This window comes from Danio rerio, chromosome 4, assembly GCF_052040795.2.
Source record: "Danio rerio strain M-AB ecotype USA chromosome 4, GRCz13ab, whole genome shotgun sequence".
NCBI lineage: Eukaryota > Metazoa > Chordata > Actinopteri > Cypriniformes > Danionidae > Danio > Danio rerio.
In genome coordinates this window covers 26,042,685-26,061,037 of record NC_141024.2, presented here as the reverse complement: position 1 = coordinate 26,061,037, position 18,353 = coordinate 26,042,685, and the positions used below count along the sequence as shown (strand labels likewise).

Here is an 18,353-nt window from a genome sequence, read left to right as displayed (position 1 = left end):
ACATTCATTCATTTAATTCATTTTCTTTATAGTTCCTTTATTTATCCGGGGTCGCCACAACGGAATGAACCACCAACTTATCCGGCACATTTTTACTCAGCGGATGCCCTTCCAGCCGCAACCCATCTCTGGGAAACATCCACACACACTCATTCACACAGATCCACTACGGACAATTTAGCCTACCCAATTTACCTGTACCACATGTCTTTGGACTGTGGGGGAAACCGGAGCACCCGGAGGAAACCCACGCGAACGTTGGGAGAACATGCAAACTCCACACAGAAACGCCAGCTGACCCAGCCGAGGCTGGAACCAGCGACCTTCTTGTTGTGAGGCGACAGCACTACCTACTGCGCCACTGCGTCGCCTTCCGCTGAACTGTCTTTCCATTATTAAATTGCCACGTTTAAGGTCTAATTTCTTCAAAAAGTAGTGATATTCATTGCCTGGTAGATATATAAAATGGATCTCAGACAGGACAAGAAGCGCTGCAAACAAATAAATAAATAAATAATGATCAGTTATACACTAACACACATTCATGTACATTAAATGTAAATCTATTTATGGGTCAGAGATACAATGTCATATTTTTTGCAGAAAGAAATGAAATGGAACTCACCCTATTGTATGGGGAAAAAACTGTATTACTATTGTATTGTTTTAAAATGTATGTTAATGCATTTTTAGTACACTGGAAATCCATAGGACAAGAGCATCAGGTCTTTCAAATTAATATATTTTTTAATGGAGGCTTATAGTTTGATTCACTTACATTAATAATTATAGACCAAAAATATGTATAATATTAACAATTAAGTTCTCAGTATCTTTATTCTAGGCACCATCTTGTATAATATTAGTAAAATGCTGAATTTTCATTAAGCTGAACATTGCAGAAACAAAGTTATTGGCTATTATATCATCCAATGCCCTGCAAATGCATGTAATGAATACAATAAGTCAAAACTTGTGCAATTGACAAATTTAAAGCACATGAGTGACTGTAACCAACATTTCATGGATGCGTCTATAGATTTGAAATATTGTTGAACCCAAAACATGCTTTTAATTATAAGTGTTAAAATCCAAGAGCAAACCAATTATATTGAATTTAGGACAGAGGGCATGATAGTCAGCGACATCATGGATAAACTGTATAAAAGTGCCTGTGTCATCTGTATATGATTTAGTTATCAGCTATAAGAAGATGTTTTATGAATTTATGATTAACTATCTATGCCCAAGTAAGAAAGTCTCAGTTCAGTTTCCCAGGATGAACAAAGGCTGACCAACATGAAGTAAAAAAAGCTAACAAAATGTGAACTAATCGCATCTTATTCTGTGATGGATTTTTCATATCACTAGAAATGTATATTTTCAATAGTAAATAAAAACAGATGATTACATTGCATAATTAATAAACATGCAGATTGAAAACAAATTGTGCTGGATACTTTAGCAATAAATTTGTCATGCTTTGTTCTCATGTTTGCAACCTTGTGTATGGAACAATGCTAAATTTTGAGGGAAAAAAGTGTCAAGTTCTAAACTGACGGTTTATAAATTAAATGCTAGTGTTAAATGCTAAGTTGCGTTAATACACCCACACACAAACATATTTTATTAGAGAAAATGTCTGTCTAGGTCACTATGTGATGCTGGTGGAGGAAAATGTTTAAAACACCCCAAAGTGGCTCAATAATATTTTGGTCTGGTCACTGTGCAGGCCATGTGACATATTCATGTTCTCAAACTAGTCTGTCACCAGAATTGCTGTGTGTATTTGTGTATTATCATCCTAATACATGCCACCGCCTTCAGAATACAAGATTTGAACCCTAACCACTGGGTGCATATGGTCATCCAGAATGGTTCAGTAGTCCTTGGCATTGACCCAGCGCTCATGTTGCACAAGTATTGAGTCTAAGCAATGCCATGATATTGCAGCCTAAACCATCACTGATCCACCCCCATGCTTTACTACAGTCTGGATGGTATGCTTTTTGGGGGCTTTTCCACACCATAACTCTCCCATATATTTATATTTTTTGAATACCCTGACTGCTATATGGGGAAATCTTTGATTTTTTTCCATTGGCCATCAGCGAATCCATGGGTCATTGAGATATTGTGTGAGATGGCAGACTGGCACAACTGTCCTCATGTGGCACGTCGTCCTCTTTCACGTTTAGCCCTCCTCTTTTTTTTCTCTCTCTCTTTATCCCTCGTTCACGGCTGAATAATTAATCCCGGAGTCTGTGTTCAGACTCACGTACTCACTTTCTCCCCCTGAGCCTCACTGAAACCTTTTCACACATGCACGCTCATATCTGCCAACATGAACACACACACACGGCTAGAAAAGAAATGCAGAGTCAGCGCTGTGTTTTATTCGGAAGCGCTGTAAAAAAGTGGCAGGCTGCAGGAGTGACTGTCTTTGCTTTCGTAAACTTGGCATCTTTCAGGGGGTTGCATGGAAAGGCTGCAGCAGGCATCACTCTCACTGTGTTCAATGTTTATGTTCATGAGAGGAATATAAAAGAGTTTACAGAACTGTTGAGGGATAGGGGTCACAATTATTACATACGATTAAGAATATGGGAACAAAATTTCTCTGGAAAAATTTTTTATCTGTTTTTTTAATTTTTTATTTATTTATTTATTTATTTATTTAACTTTTCTAGCCTCTTTTTTGTAAAAATACATGATAAAATTACATCTTGCAATATCTACATACTAATGACCTATCTGTCTGTCTCTCTGTCTGTCTACATACAAACACCAACCTGTCTGTCTGGTTATTTACATATACATTTTTTTTTTCCTTTTCTAGCCTCTCTTTTGTTAATATAAAAAATAACTTGGTGCATAATATGTCTGTATACCTGTCTGTCTGTATGTCTACATACACATATACCTGTATGTCTACATCTTTGTCTGTCTAGATACACATATAAATTTGTCTTGCTTTGTTCTCATGTTTACAACCTTGTGTATGGAACAATGCTAAATTTTGTCTGTATACCTGTCTGTTTGTATGTCTACATACACATATACCTGTATGTCTACATCTTTGTCTGTCTAGATACACATATACCTAACTGTCTGTCTACATCTCTGTCTGTCTAGATCAAACTTATCTGTCAGTCTGTTTATATTCACCAACCTGTTAGTCTAACCACCTCTCTAGCTGTCTGTCTGGGAACATACAAACTTACCTGTCTAATAACCTACTTCTCATTTAGTCTTCATAGACACCAACATGTCTGTCTGTCCACATATACATCTCTCTTTTCTGTCTGTCCACATAAACACCAACCTGTCTGTATGTCTACTGTTTGTCTGTCCACACAAACACCATCCTGTCTGTTACAGTTTACAGTCCGTTCATATAACCCTGTCTGTCTATGTACATGCAAGCTTAGCTGTCTGACTATCTACCTGTTCGTCTGTCTTTACCAACCTGTCTATCTACTTGTCAGTCTGTCTACTTTTCCAAAAACCTGTCTGTCTGTCTATATTTCTGTCTGTCTACTTGTCAACCTGTCTATCTTTCAACTCATACACCTACCTGTTTTTCTGTCTACCTGTCTACCTGTCTGACTGTCTACCAACCCACCTAGCTGTCTGTCTCTCTCCATATAAGGATCTAGTATCGTCTGCCTTTCTGTCTGTCTATCATCCAAACTTGGCTGTCTGACTGTCTACCTGTTAGTCTGTCCACATAAACACCAACCTGTTTGTCTACATGCACACTAACCTGCCTGTCTGTCTGTCTGTCTACATGCACACCAAACTGTCTGTCTGTCTGTCTGTCTGTCTGTCTATATGCACACCAGTATGTCTTTCTGTCTTTAACTCTGTATGTCTACATGCACACCAACCTGTCTATCTACCTGTCTACATATACACCTACCTGTTTTTCCTGAGTACCGTCTGACTTTCTGCCAACCCACCTAGCTGTCTGTCTGTCTACATACACGTATACCTGTCTCTCTACATCTGTCTGTTTGTCTTTCTACATGCACATATACCTAACTGTCAGTCTACAACTTTCTGTCTGTCTGTCTCTCTGCCGCTCTGTCTACATGCACATATACCTAACTGTCTGTACATCTCTGTCTGTCTTTATGCAAACTTACCTGTCAGTCTGTCTATATCCAGCAACCTATCTGTCTCTCTGTCTGTCTGGTCGTATACACACCGGCCTCGCTACCTTTCTGTCTGTGAACATACAAACTAACCTCTCTGACCATCTATCTTTCAGTCTGTCTTCATACACACCAACCTGTATTTCTGTCAACATAAACATCAACCTGTATGTCTTTCTACGGTCTGTCTGTCCATTTAAACACCAACCTGTCTGTTGCATTCCCTACATACAAACATACCTGTCCTTCTTTGTACATACAAACTAACCTGTCTGACTATCTACCAACCCACCTAGCTGTCTGTCTCTCCATATAAGGATCTATTGTTTTGTCTCCCTGTCTGTCAATCATTCAAATGTAGCTGTCTGAACCAGTCAGTCTGTCCACTTATACACCAACCTGTCTGTCTGTCTGTTCACATGCACACCGACTTATCTGTCTATATGGACACCAATACACCTGCTAGTCTCTCTGTCTGTAACTCTGTCTGTCTATATATACACCTACCAGTGTACCGACTGACTTTATACCAACCCACCTAGCTGTCTGTCTGTTCATATGATCTACCTAATTATCTGTCAATTTATTTGTCTATTTACTGATCTGCCTGTATTTTGAGCTTTTTTTTTTGTTAGGTTTTTATTCAGTACATTTAATTTATGCATTTTTAGCAAACTACATCTCCAAAATCCAGATATCTTGAAATATAATTTGAGTTTAAATCAGGTTTAAATCAACATTACGTTATAACAGTTCCCCTTTGGGAGATTAGAGTAGTAAAGTAAATTAAATCCTGGCCTTAAGACCAAGCTCATTATAAATAGAACATTTTCAGAGTTTTCTAAGCTAACCCAAGCAACACAATTAAGTAAAGCACACTAGTTTGTCATGTTTCCTTGTTTTACCCAGAGAAGCTAAAAATAAGGTGACATATGTGTCTCATTTGTACCAAACCTCAACCGAACATCTCTAAATTAGCTTTGGTTGAAACAGAAGAGGAAAAATACGCAGGGTGGAGTGAGAGAAAGAGAGAGGGACAGAGATGGGAGTGGAGGACAGACTCTTAGGTGGACGTGAGACTTCTCACATTCGCTAGATGGGGCTTGGTTTAGTTCCCATTTTTTCTTAAGTCCCTTCAAAGGAGCGAGTGTGTATCAGTAAACCTAAACCAGCACCTGAATGCCATCCAACAACTGTCCCTGGAGTCCTGAACGCTCACATTTCAGGTGAGCCTATACTTATTAGCTGTGCTAAAAGATTAAAATGAACAGGACTTAACAGGTTGATTATTATTTCAATATGACGTACAGTTGTCATAACTACAGTTCCCCAAGCAAAACTGACATAACCCAGCCAGAGTTCCAAAACAAGCTCATTTGGTGCTTGAGGACACACAAATGCAGAAGTGGCCAGTAAAACAAAAGCACACAAGCTCATACTCTTTTATTATTATTACAAATCGAGGTATTTCCTTAATGTGTATCCATGCACATGTGTCTCAGACATCTGACAGTGAACACAAAAGCTTCATTGTGCTTGAAAATTTACAGGAAGTAATGTGACATTTCAGTAAGAACAAGCAAATAAACCTGTGCATATTTAGTGATGTTTATAGTGCTTAGGAATTTATTCCTAGTGAGCTGTGGAAGAGAATTTTTACGTTATTATTTTTGTGCTTGATCATAATGTTTTTGGCTTGTTTGGTTGGATTGGATTGCTTATTACTGGCAGACAATAAAACGAGCTCAAAAATCACAATAATTTACACTTTAGGATACCCAAGTCAGACTTGGGGATGGTGTTTTTAGACTCGGTCCAACCACCACTAACCACATATGTGTGCATAGACAACAACTTCTGTTTGAAAAAAGCTCTAAAAGGAAGTGTGCTAGGAAATTTTGATGATCTCTTTTACCAGTCTTAAGACCTTCAGGCTGATCCATTTTATGCTAATTGATCTGACTCCTAAGTTTTTTAAATAATGACTCAGAAAACACTGAAAATTTAACTAGACTTTTTGAAATGATATCCAGCAGCAGACCCACACTAGATTCCGACCACTAAATTCAGGCTTGCAAGTAGGAGGGACTTCCACTGCGAGTAGGTTGATAAGCTAATAAGAATGTGCATATACCTATAACACAATTTTTATGACAAAGTACAACAATAAATACAGTTATTTTCATAATTTAAGGGTTCATTACTTTATTGGTCTAGGACTGGGGCCGTTTTAACCAGGGTTGCCCAAACTTTTTCATATAAAGGGCCAAAAACCAAATATCATTGAGAGCCGTGGCCCGAAGGTAAATGTGTACCAAACTGTATTACATTAAAGTTGTCATGGGTTATTTCCAATTTTTTTTTTTTTATATTTAAAAATACATAGAAAACATTACTTTAAATCCGGTTACTTAATGCATATAACATTTAAAGCATTAAAAATATTAAACTATTGCAATAAATCATAAGCAGTCACATTTACATCACAGTGCATCTCTGGTGTAGACATACATAAAAAAAATAATTCTGTCATTTATTTAACCTTTTAATAGTTACAAAACTGTTCTACTTCTGTTGAGCACAAAATACGATATTTTGAAGAAAGCTGAACAGCTGTAACCACAGACTGTGACTGGTTTTTCAGGTTTCTTTAAAATATCTTCTTTTGTGCTCAACAGAAGAAAGAAACTCACCGATAAATTGTGAAAGTGAAGGTTGAGAAAATTATGGTAGATTTTTTCAGTTTTGGGTAAACTATGCCTTTAACAGGTTACTGTAAGTGGTAGGGTTGCAAAGGTGTAGATTAACAAAATAAATTAAATATTTTATCAAATATTTGAAAAATTTAATATTTACAGTAGTTGAATTAAATATCTCATCAGCTACAGTCAAAAACGTTATGGTTCATTATATGCCACATGGAAAGAACCTATAAACCTTTGATGTAGGTTTTTATTAAATGTAACATAAAAAAAATGGCAGTTTTCTATATTATATGCACATACATGTGTACTTGTGTACATATATACGTGCATACATGTACCTATATAGGTACATATATGCACATATATTCACCTATATTAGAAAAATTATTAAAATCCATAACTGCTAGACAATGTAAATAAAAGCCCAAATTAAATTTGTTTTTATTTACTTAAGAACAATCAAATAGTAGAAGAAAAAATATAGTACAAGAACAAAAATAAGACAAAAAACTTAACATAAACAAACAAAATATAAAAACGACAAACCATTTTGTTATATATTTCCTTCTTTTCCACTATCTTCGTACAAGAAAGAATTGACATTGTAAATATTTCAGGAAAACGTGTAGACATCGTAGCTTTCCACCTTCTCTCACTTATTTGCCATAGTTAAATTCCAAAGCATGTCAATTATATGTCATACCAATTTCAAGTGTTCGCACATGCATATGTTTATTTTGTTGTTGCATTTTTTTAGTTATTTCCTTGATAATAGAAAAAATGAGCTAAGCATCATGTATGACAGTTGCCAAAGTGAGATATGAGCTATATAGGCGACATCTTGTATGTACATAAAGGGCTTATATGTGGATATAAAGAAGCAATACAGTAGACCATATGACCTGTATATGCACATATGCACCTCAATTTTGCCTATATGTGGCATACATGTATATACAGTATATTGCATATAGATTTCATATATGCGCATATATTCGTGGGAATGATCCAAATGAATCTCAGTAAAACAATTGAATTATGTTTTTGTAGTGTTTTGTGTATTGTTAATAAATACTGTACATACAATTCCAGTCAACATTATTTGCATAGCTCAGTTATTGACACAAAACTGCAACTAATCTATCATTACCTAAATGGTGTACCCTGGCCTGGATCTGGTGGCCTGTCTCTGGGCTTGCAGCTGGCTATGTCTCTTTCGTTGAGTGGGTCAAAACTTTCAAACAATGAATCCCACAATGAAGTTACCAAGTTCACAATCTTCAAGACCTCTATGTGTCTATCTACAGTATGTGTCTAACACTGGCAAAGCATAGCAACTAGCCTAGTACATGTTATCAGCTTACTTATTCATACTAGCAACAAGCTAAATAATGCTAACAGCATGTGCTAGTATAAAGCATGCTAAGGTTAACAATGTCCTACCAACAAAACATGATAGCACAATGTTAAATTATGCTATAGCAACATGGTATCAATGCAACATCAAAGTTTATCAGCAAACAATAGCCTACTTATTTAGTTACTGTTAAAACTTCTAACTTGAACATCTGTGGTAAAAAATCACAACATGAAATGAAATAAAATGGCTAGGCTACTTGATTTTTGTTCAGAGAGAGCTGATTAAGTCATTCATTTCATTCAAGCTCCCAGTAAATTTCCTTTTCCCTATTTTTTGCAATGAGGTCACTGAGTAGACAGGAGTCTGAAGGAGAAAAAATAAACAAGTGCCGCATTTGCCAAACTATTACATCACAATCACAAGATACTGGCATTGTTGGACCAGAAATGATGCAACAGTACCCCTAAAATGGGACATTTCCTGATTTACCAGAGGACTGGACAAAAATAAGAACTGCAAAAGGTTTAAAACTCAAAATCTCTCATCAAATAAAAAATGCACAAATTAAAAATACCCTTAAAAAGGCTGGTTTTATTATAGTTGAATTATAAAAATTTAAAGTGGGTTCAGTTACCATTTGTACATTTTTTTATTTTTTATTTCAGTAAAACCATATGAGTATCGTTAAAATGTTATTGTATCTAGTATGTTATATATTTTCTATATACAATCAAGATCATATTATATCAGCAACCTAATAAAACATTTATTATTTAACTTTTTTACACAACGATCATACTGTATATGTTGAGATAAATGGTACTCCATTTATTTCCTCAAACTTTATAAATGTATCAATATATAACACAAGACAATTATATTATCAGTCAATGTGTGACACAAACTGAACACACCTGACAATTAGGGTAAAGCTAGTGTGTCATTTATTTATTTCTGACTAGAGTGAATATATACTTGTAGAATAATTTCCATCGAGGTTTATGTTAAAATGGCCTGATTTTAGGAAGTGATGTTTGATCATCTATAACCTTATTTCTTAATGACGTTAAGGTAAGTTTCCCCATATGATATTACTATAGAGTTGTGTTTTTTTTTTTTTGTGTGTGTGTTGTTGTTGGCTTGACCTAGAAAGCTAAGTCTGTTGTGGATATTTGCCTGCCATTGTAAGGTGTTAGCATTGAGGTAAAGTTGGTTTTATATTTGCACATTTGGACATTCTCCTTAATAATTTCATTTAATTTAAATATAGATTTATTTGCAAATTCTAAATAGACAAATCATATTAAGTTAATGACTATCAGAGTACAACATTTTTAATAGTGCTAATGTTCTTTTAAAGTCATACTTGAATAAAATTTCAGACCCAATATTCAAATTAACATCGCAAACAATATAGTGACTGTTAATATGAACGAATGAGCGAATATTAAACCAACAAACAAATAACAATCCAACTTCACAATGTGTTGGTAAGGGTATTCTGGCTAGTAAGGCTTTCATAATTTGCTAAGGTGCTGTTTTCCACAGTAGGCCTGCCATTAGCTTGTGCAAAACTGTTCCTCTGTCAGTGTGAAATGATTTTTATAAACTTTTGATCAGCTGTTTAAAAAAAAGGCAATGAACCGTTTCATATGTCAGTAGTTTCCAGGCTTCGATCACATTAGCAAAGTGTTTTGGGAAATTTATCAGTCATGGGTTGAAAATGAATTCTGCTTCTCCCAAAGATGTTGTTATTGGCTTGTGTTTTTCCCGGGTTGATAAATTGAGTCAGATTTCTGGTTTTCTAAACACATCAGCAAAGACTTTGAATGTGGGAACTTTTGCTCGGAACTTCCTGTTTGAGACTTTCGCAAGTGAACACATACCTTGCACAACTGCTTGACCCTTAAATGATGAGTTTTATACTTCTTTAATGAATGTCGATGAACTCTCCAGACCAGCCTTTATTACGTATCTTCGGATCTTAAGTAATCATAAAAATTCCTATTGAAATTCATTAATTCGTTTTCTTTTCGGCTTAGTCCCTAATCCGGGGTCGCCACAGTGGAATGAACCGACAACTAATCCAGCACATGTTTTATGCAGCGGATGCCCTTCCAGCTGCAACTCATCTCTGGGAAACATCCATACCACTCATACACACTCGTACACTACGGTCAATTTAGCCTACCCAATTCACCTGTACCGCAAGTCTTTGGACTTTGGGGGAAACCGGAGCACCCGGAGGAAACCCACGCGAACGCAGGGAGAACATGCAAACTCCACACAGAAACGCCAACTGAGGCGAGGCTGGAACCAGCAACTTTCTTCCTGTGAGGTGACAGCACTACTGCGCCACTGCGTCACCTTATTTTGAAGTTCATTTATTCAATTTAACATTTTTACAATTTTAAAAACTAATCTAAAATGTGTGTAATATTGATACAGTTTTATGAAGTGTAATATTTCTTTATGTGGAAAATTGAGTACACGGTACAATCAAAAAAACATTTTTTTAAATGTTTTTTTTAGTCCTTTTTCAAACTAAACCAATTGACATAAGACAGTATTAGCGTTAAATAATTATACAAGGGCTTAACAAGTTCTTTGTATGGCAGTTGTACTACTGTGTATAGGACATTTACCACCTAAAAAAATCCTGAAGAACCTTTATGGTTAGTAAAACCATATACATAGTAACATTATATATAGTAAAAGTGCTATAAAACAGCTGATGAACCTTTTATTTTTTTTAAAAGTGCAGGGGTTAAGAGGTTAAGTCCACCATTTCCTCTAGTTCAGCTGACACATTGTTGTCCTCCCTGTTAACCTTGTATCATGCCAACTCACTCTTAAACCACCTAATCCTGTTACCACAAAAAAACGTAGTAGATCACTTCCCATATACGTCTCACGTCATGCTGCTGGTTGTTGATCAGTGTTTCAGCCTTTTAATAAAGACCACATAATCTAATTGTGACTTCTAAAAGTGCAGTGCCATTTAGCAAATGTCAACATCTCACCACTTTGCCTCAAATTTTTCAGTACAACACTCAACAATATGTGTTTTTTTTGCATTTCAAGAAAAACCATTAAACCTTTTCATTCCACAAATGTTCTTTATATTATTAAAATCATTCCTTTCCACATAAAAAATACTATAATCATTTATAGTAATTACTAAAGTGTTTTTGAAGCACACTATAGTAAAGTACTTGCATTAATCCATTACAGTAATTCTACAGTTGATATTGTAACAAAAACTAATGACCCAATAATGTAGTTTTCCAAAATACAGGGGTATATCATACTACAATGCTCCACAGTTTACAGTTACTTTCAGTTCACAATAGTTAATGCTGTTGCATACATTAACAGAGAGTGGTAAATATTGTAATATATACAGTATAACTGCAGTATGCCTCGACACTGTTGTATTAACTAAAATTGTATAGCTTTTTTTATGCGGGTCCCAGTATGAAAATAAATAATGTTTTAAAGAATGTTTCACCAAATAGTTCTTGATAACCAGTCATTATTCCTATTGAAACCTTGCAGCAGAAAACATTCTCCATTGTCTTTTCACATAATAAACAGATTTTCCCACTGCACCCCTTCAAGTCATGCAAGAAATCATGAATGGTTAATGACTAAGGTAGTGCTCAACTCTTCTATGGCGACTTGGTGTTTAACACGTAGGTCGCATTAATCTGGATAGATGTGTCAGACTCTTGACTCGTTGTTTGCTCTTGACCCTGTTCACTTTAGATCCCATTACTTTGCATACTGACCCTGCATCCTATCTAGATTGACTTACTCTCAATGCTGCAGTATCAGCCAAGCACGTTGTGCAAATACTGTACACATCGAGAAACACAAGCCAGTGTTCAGGTACATGTGCGTGCAAAAGGTGATATGCAAATTGTGATGCATTTAAATGGCAAGCAGCATGCCAGTCTTCATGCACTGAATTAAACATTTCTCAAAGTATCACTACCTATAATATCTTCCACTAAACGACAATGTAGATTTTTGCCAATGCAGCTTAACATAGATAAAGAAGTACAATAAAAGCCATACAAATATTTCAAATTGTGGAACATTTTCAGTATATCAGTCGGACTGGACAGCAGTGTAGAATGTTTGTGTAGTTCTAGTTAAATTAATACTGGTTCAGTGTAGTTAAAATGTCACTTTTGATGTTTAATTGTTCTGAATACAGTGCAGAAAAAATGTGTAGACACACCGTTATATAGAAAGTTAGACAGAAATACAAAGGATCAGACAGAGATGCTCAAATACAAGTAGACGATCAAGCAGTTAGACAGACAGGTAGATAGAAAAACAGGTACAGAAAAATGAATAGACAGATGCAGTACTGGTAGATAATCAGAGAGATAGACAGAGTAGGTAGAAAGACAGACAAATAAATACAGGTACTTAAGGAGATGGATAGATCGAGACAGACTGGTAGATGGGCGGACAGATAAACAGATTGAAATGGACTAGTAGATAGACTATGATATATAATATATAAATAGATGGAAAAGACTATGCAAATGGAGAGACAGACAGAAATGCAGGTGGATGAACATGAATATGCAGTTGATTGAACATGAAATTGAAATTTCATGAAATTCAGTTGATTGGACACGATTTGAAAAGTCATACACCTGTCTATATTAGGTCCCAGGGTTGACAGTGCATGTCAAAGCACAAACCAAGCATGAAGACAGAGGAATTGTATGTAGACCTCCGAGACAGGATTGTCTCGGCATAAGGCTGGGAAAGTTACAGAAACATTTCTGCTGCTCTGAAAGTTTCAATGAGCACAGTGGCCTCCATCATTTGTAAGTGGCAGATGTTTGGAACCACCAGGACTCTTCGCTGGCCGGCCATCTAAGTTGAGTGATCGAAGAAGGGCCTTAGTCGAGAAGGTGATCAATAACCCGATGGTCACTCTTTCTGTGCTCCAGCGTACTTCTGTGGAGAGAAGTGAACCTGAAAGAAGGACAAACATCTGTCCAGCAATCCACCAATTAGGCCTGCATGGTAGTGGCCAGACGGAAGGCACTCCTTGCCTGGAATTTGAAAAAAGGCATCTGAAGGACTTTCAGACCATAAGAAACTAAATACTCTGGTCTGATAAGAGTAAAATTTAACTCTTTCGAGTGAATGCCAGGCATTACATTTGGAGGAAAACAGGCACTGCTCATCACCAGGCTAAAACCATCCACACAGTGAAGCATGGTGGTGGCAGGGGAAGTTTTTCAGCAGCAGGAACTGAAAAACTGGTCAGGATAGAGGGAAAGATGAATGCAGCAATGTACAGAGACATCCTGTATAAAACCTGCTGCAGAGTGCTTTTGACCTCAGACTGGGGTGTGAGTTTATCTTCTAGCAGGACAATGACCCAAAGCACGCCGCCAAAGTATCAATGGAGTGGCTTCACAACAACTCTGAATGTCCTTGAGTGGCCCAGCCAGAGCCCAGACCTAAATCATATTGAACATCTCTGGAGAGATCTGAAAACGGCTGTACACCATCGCTTCCCATGCAGCTTGAGCGGTACTACAAAGAGGAATGGGCGAAAATTCCCAAAAGACAGGTGTGCCAAGCTTGTGGCATCATATTCAAAAAGACTTGAGGCTGTAATTGCTGCCAAAGGTGCATCAACAAAGTATTGAGCAAAGATACTTATGTACATGTTATATTTCATTTTTATTTATTTTTTTTTATAAATTTGCAACGATTTCAAAAAAATTTTTTTTCACATTGTCATTGTAGGGTATTGTGTGTAGAAATTTGAGGAAATAAACGAATTTAGTCAATTTTAGAATAAGGCTGTAACTTAAAAAAATGTGGAAAACGTGAAGTGCTATGAATACTTTCAGGATGCACTGTAGCTAGATAAACAGTCAGATAGAGTTAGACAATGAGACTGGTAGAACAGACAGACAGAAACACAGAATAACAGACAGAGAGATGGACAAATGCAAGTAGACATTCAGACAGCTAGATAGAAAGACAGATACAGACATATACATAGACAGATACTGGCAGATAGTCAGTGAGATAGACAGTAAGAAGAAAGACAGACTGCGAAATGCAGGTATATAAAGAAACAGACATAGATGGAGACAGACAGGTAGACAGATAAACAGAAAATTAAACAAACTGTTAGACAGTCCAATATTCAGGTTAATGGAGAGACAGACAGAAAAACAAATAGATGGGCAGACAAATAAATAGGCAGTTCGGCGGAAAGGCGATAGATAGATAGATAGATAGATAGATAGATAGATAGATAGATAGATAGATAGATAGACACCATGTACAAACAGGTACAAAAACATGTATGCAGACAGACAGACAGATTGGTAGACAGATAGAAAGGGTGACAGACAGACTTTGAGCATTATAACAATAAGTCTCTTAGGGACAAAGTACTTCCTCTACAGTGACATGGCTACTTTCTTTAACCTTGAACAAAGTGGAGTTACTCTTGTGTGTCTAAGTGTCTGTGTTTATAGAGTCTTTGAATATACAAACTGAGTAATCGGTCTACCTGGAAATGGGTCAATTGCTTTCATACATGTGATGCCTGGGGAAGGGTGATTTGCAGGGTGTGACTGAGAGTTTGCATCAGCTCAGAGGGCAGAGGTCATGCATTTACCTAAAACAACCGACAATACTATCTCAACAACTATTAATGAGCTTTATGAAATAAAGTGTTTGTACACATACAGTACATGCATACTTAAACTCATACTAAACACAAACTCATATTTTAATATTGAATAAGTACTAAATCATTAAATGTATATAAAATAATAAAACAAACATAAAAGTTTTAAGTTCAATTAAAAAAAAAAAAAAAAAAAAAAAAAAAAAATATATATATATATATATATATATATATATATATATATATATATATATATATATATATATTCCCCCCCCTAAGAAATGTTATTCCACTGTTAAAACATTAGAATTGTAATATAATATTACTGAATATAAACAGTGCACGTTTTAGTTATTTCATGCAAAAAATTATATTTTATTTAAAATTAGGAAGAAATGCCATCAGTTTATAGAATAAAAAAAAAGTTTTAATCAAACACACAACCATAAACTGATATCTATACTATTAAAAATTATATCATCAGTTTGTGAAAACAGCATATGCTTATAGTTCATTTTAACTTATTAAAGTTAGTCATGTTCTAACTTAATTTTATAAGTTTTAGGTCAGTTTAACACGTTCAGTGGATTTTTTAGGCTGAATCAAATGAACATTTTAAATCAAAATTATATGATCAATATGTCAAGACAGCATGTTTTCAGTTCATTGTAACTTAATTAACTAAGTTAGTCATGTGCTAACTTGACTTTATAAGTTATGCAAGCTGTTTTAAGTCAGTTTAAAAATCTCAAGACTCTTTTTAAGCTGAATCAAATTAACATTAAGACAAAATTATATGATAAATTACTGAGAAAAGCATATGTTTATAGGTTACAGTAACTTCTTAAACTAAGTTATTCGTATTCTAACTTAAGTTATGCAAGCTGTTTTAAGTTAGTTTAACATAAGCTTAATGGACTTTTTAAGCTGAATCAAATTAACATTTTAAGGCAACCAGAACTTTTTACAGTGTATATAATAGTAGTTACACATTTCATAACAGAGCAGCCAGACAGCACATGACAAAAAATCACTACCTTTTATGGTCTTGCACCTGCAAAGCATCAAAGTGGACGGTGTATTTGTGTGTTTATTCAAGGTGTGTATTGTAGAGGAAATGTCACCGAGTCGGAGTGCGCGACAGTTTACAAGTTCAAGGTGATGAAATTTGTTGCCTGAGGATGAAAGATAAGCTAGTCGGTCCAGTCAGGGCATCTTAGGAGACAGTCGCGACCATAATCACTCTCAGCCAATGGACACTCAATATGAACGAGTCGTACAATGCAATGCAAACCAAAAAGTAAATGACCAAAGTGACTTGTGCGGAATATAATACGAAAAATCCCAAATATCCGTCAGTATTGTTATATCACAATGATATGTAACTCTGACTCATTTTCCTGACTGTGATGACTCAGTGGTCATGTGCGCTAAATATTTGGCTTTGTTATGCTTCCTGTCTCTCTGATTTTATTTTGTTGCATACTGACCTCTAGTGGACACTTATTGTAGACATTAAGGACAGATTTATGCTGTGTGTGTGTGTGTGTGTGTGTGTGTGTATATATATATGTATGTGTGTGTGTTGGTGTGTGTGTGTGTGTATATATATTTATATGTGTGTGTGGATCAAAAAAGAGGTCACAGAACTGAAACTTTTTTTTTTGGTTTAAGCTTGTTGTAGCACAATTTAATTTATTCAAAAATGAGGTTTGAATTGTTCATGCACTGTAAAATGACCATACACATAATGAAAATGAATCAAATACTGTATAAGCAATAATTAATCATAATGCTGACTATACAGATGACAATTTATAACCAGTCTAAATAAATTCAGTTTTTCTACACATTATTTTTCAAGAATTCATACATAAGCACATAACAAAAATCAGTATTGTGGAACACATAATAAGAACAATCATTATTCAACATATGGACAACAGCACATTAATTAACAAACTGAGTCTAAAAAATAATTTCCTGTGAAGCCTACGTTGATAAATACCTGCTCAAACAAATACAAACCATCACAATCTGAGATGCATTTGAAGCTTTATCACATTAATCACCATTGTTGTATACATATACAGCGGATTTTGTTAAAACAGCTTGATTTTTGCCTGGCAACTGTAAATGCGGCCATGCCTTTAGTTCTAGATCTTTGATCCGATTGGCCGAGGAGTGTTTCAATGATGCCTATTGACATTTCACATTTGAATGAGTCTATTTTTTCTGTGTTGGCACATTTCTGGAACTTAGTATCCAACTCCCCCATACACCCCCCAAATTTATTAACTTTAATTAAACAGAAATGTGCATTAAAGCAACGTAAGTACAATTACAGAATCTTGATTCATTCTGACACGGTTAGACAATGCCCCAAAATTTTAATTAACTGTGTTTTTACAACCATGTTAACAAAAGATTAACTATGACTTTGCTACACTACCCTAATGCTAATCAACAACCGACATTACTACATTTTTACTTTTTTAGTTGGTTTTTGTTGAAGTAACAATTAAAAAGTGGAAAAAATGGGTGGAAGAAATAAATATGTATGGGAGAAAATAAAAAAAGAGTGATGGGAAGATATATTTTTTTAAGTTTTAGCATTCCCCTGCAAAGACGTTTTGCAAAACTGTTCTTCCACAAACACTTCCTGTTCACTTGAATCACTTCATACATGTCAACCATCAGGTTTTTGTCGGGATTCAATCGTATTTTACCATTCTATCCCAAAAATGCACATTCTAACATTAAGTATTTTCCCATATTTCTCCAACATCTTAATCTTAAGAGCACGTTGAAATTAATATGAAAAAAAAAAAACAAACGGGAGGGTTCACCTGTATGAAATAAATATCAAGTGTTTGTGGACAATACATCTTTGGGAGATAATGCAAAACATCTTCCCAGTTTTTTTTTCTTCCACCAATTTTCTTCCCCACCATGTCTATTCCAGGTCTCTGTAAAAAGCAAACCAATGTTTTGTTCTAGTAAAAAGGCAGGGGAATAAATATTTTTGTGACTGATTGATCACTGTAGAATTTGTGACAGAACTACAGTAGGTTGTGTGACAAATTCTTTTTTTTCATATGGGTAAAAACACCTGGCTAAGCTACTTAAGGTTTTTCTACTTTAAGGTTAAAGTGAACCTTTGTACAGTTATTGAACATGTTTTCTAATTAATTATGAGATTTACTACTGCATTTTAGTGAGATTTTAAGCACATTTTTTGCTGAATTAACTTGGCAGATGGTCACACCTTTTAAGTTGCCAAAAACATTTTCTAAAAATTTAGAATAAAGAAATATGAAGAGGTTACTTATTTTTAGGCTACTTTATGATATATCACTAGGAGAAAAAATTGCTATCTGTTGAAGTTTTAAAATTAAAACTGTGTCCTATATTGTCATTTATTAGGCAAATAATAAATATGG

The 18,353-nt window shown here is 35.3% G+C and overlaps 1 protein-coding gene across 4 annotated transcripts in view; it reads left to right on the top strand.

Moving 5' to 3' along the window:
- Positions 1 to 18,353, top strand: part of tmem110l (transmembrane protein 110, like) — a 211,658-nt gene that overhangs the window by 6,497 nt on the left and 186,808 nt on the right. The gene's annotated exons all lie outside the window — the stretch shown is intronic.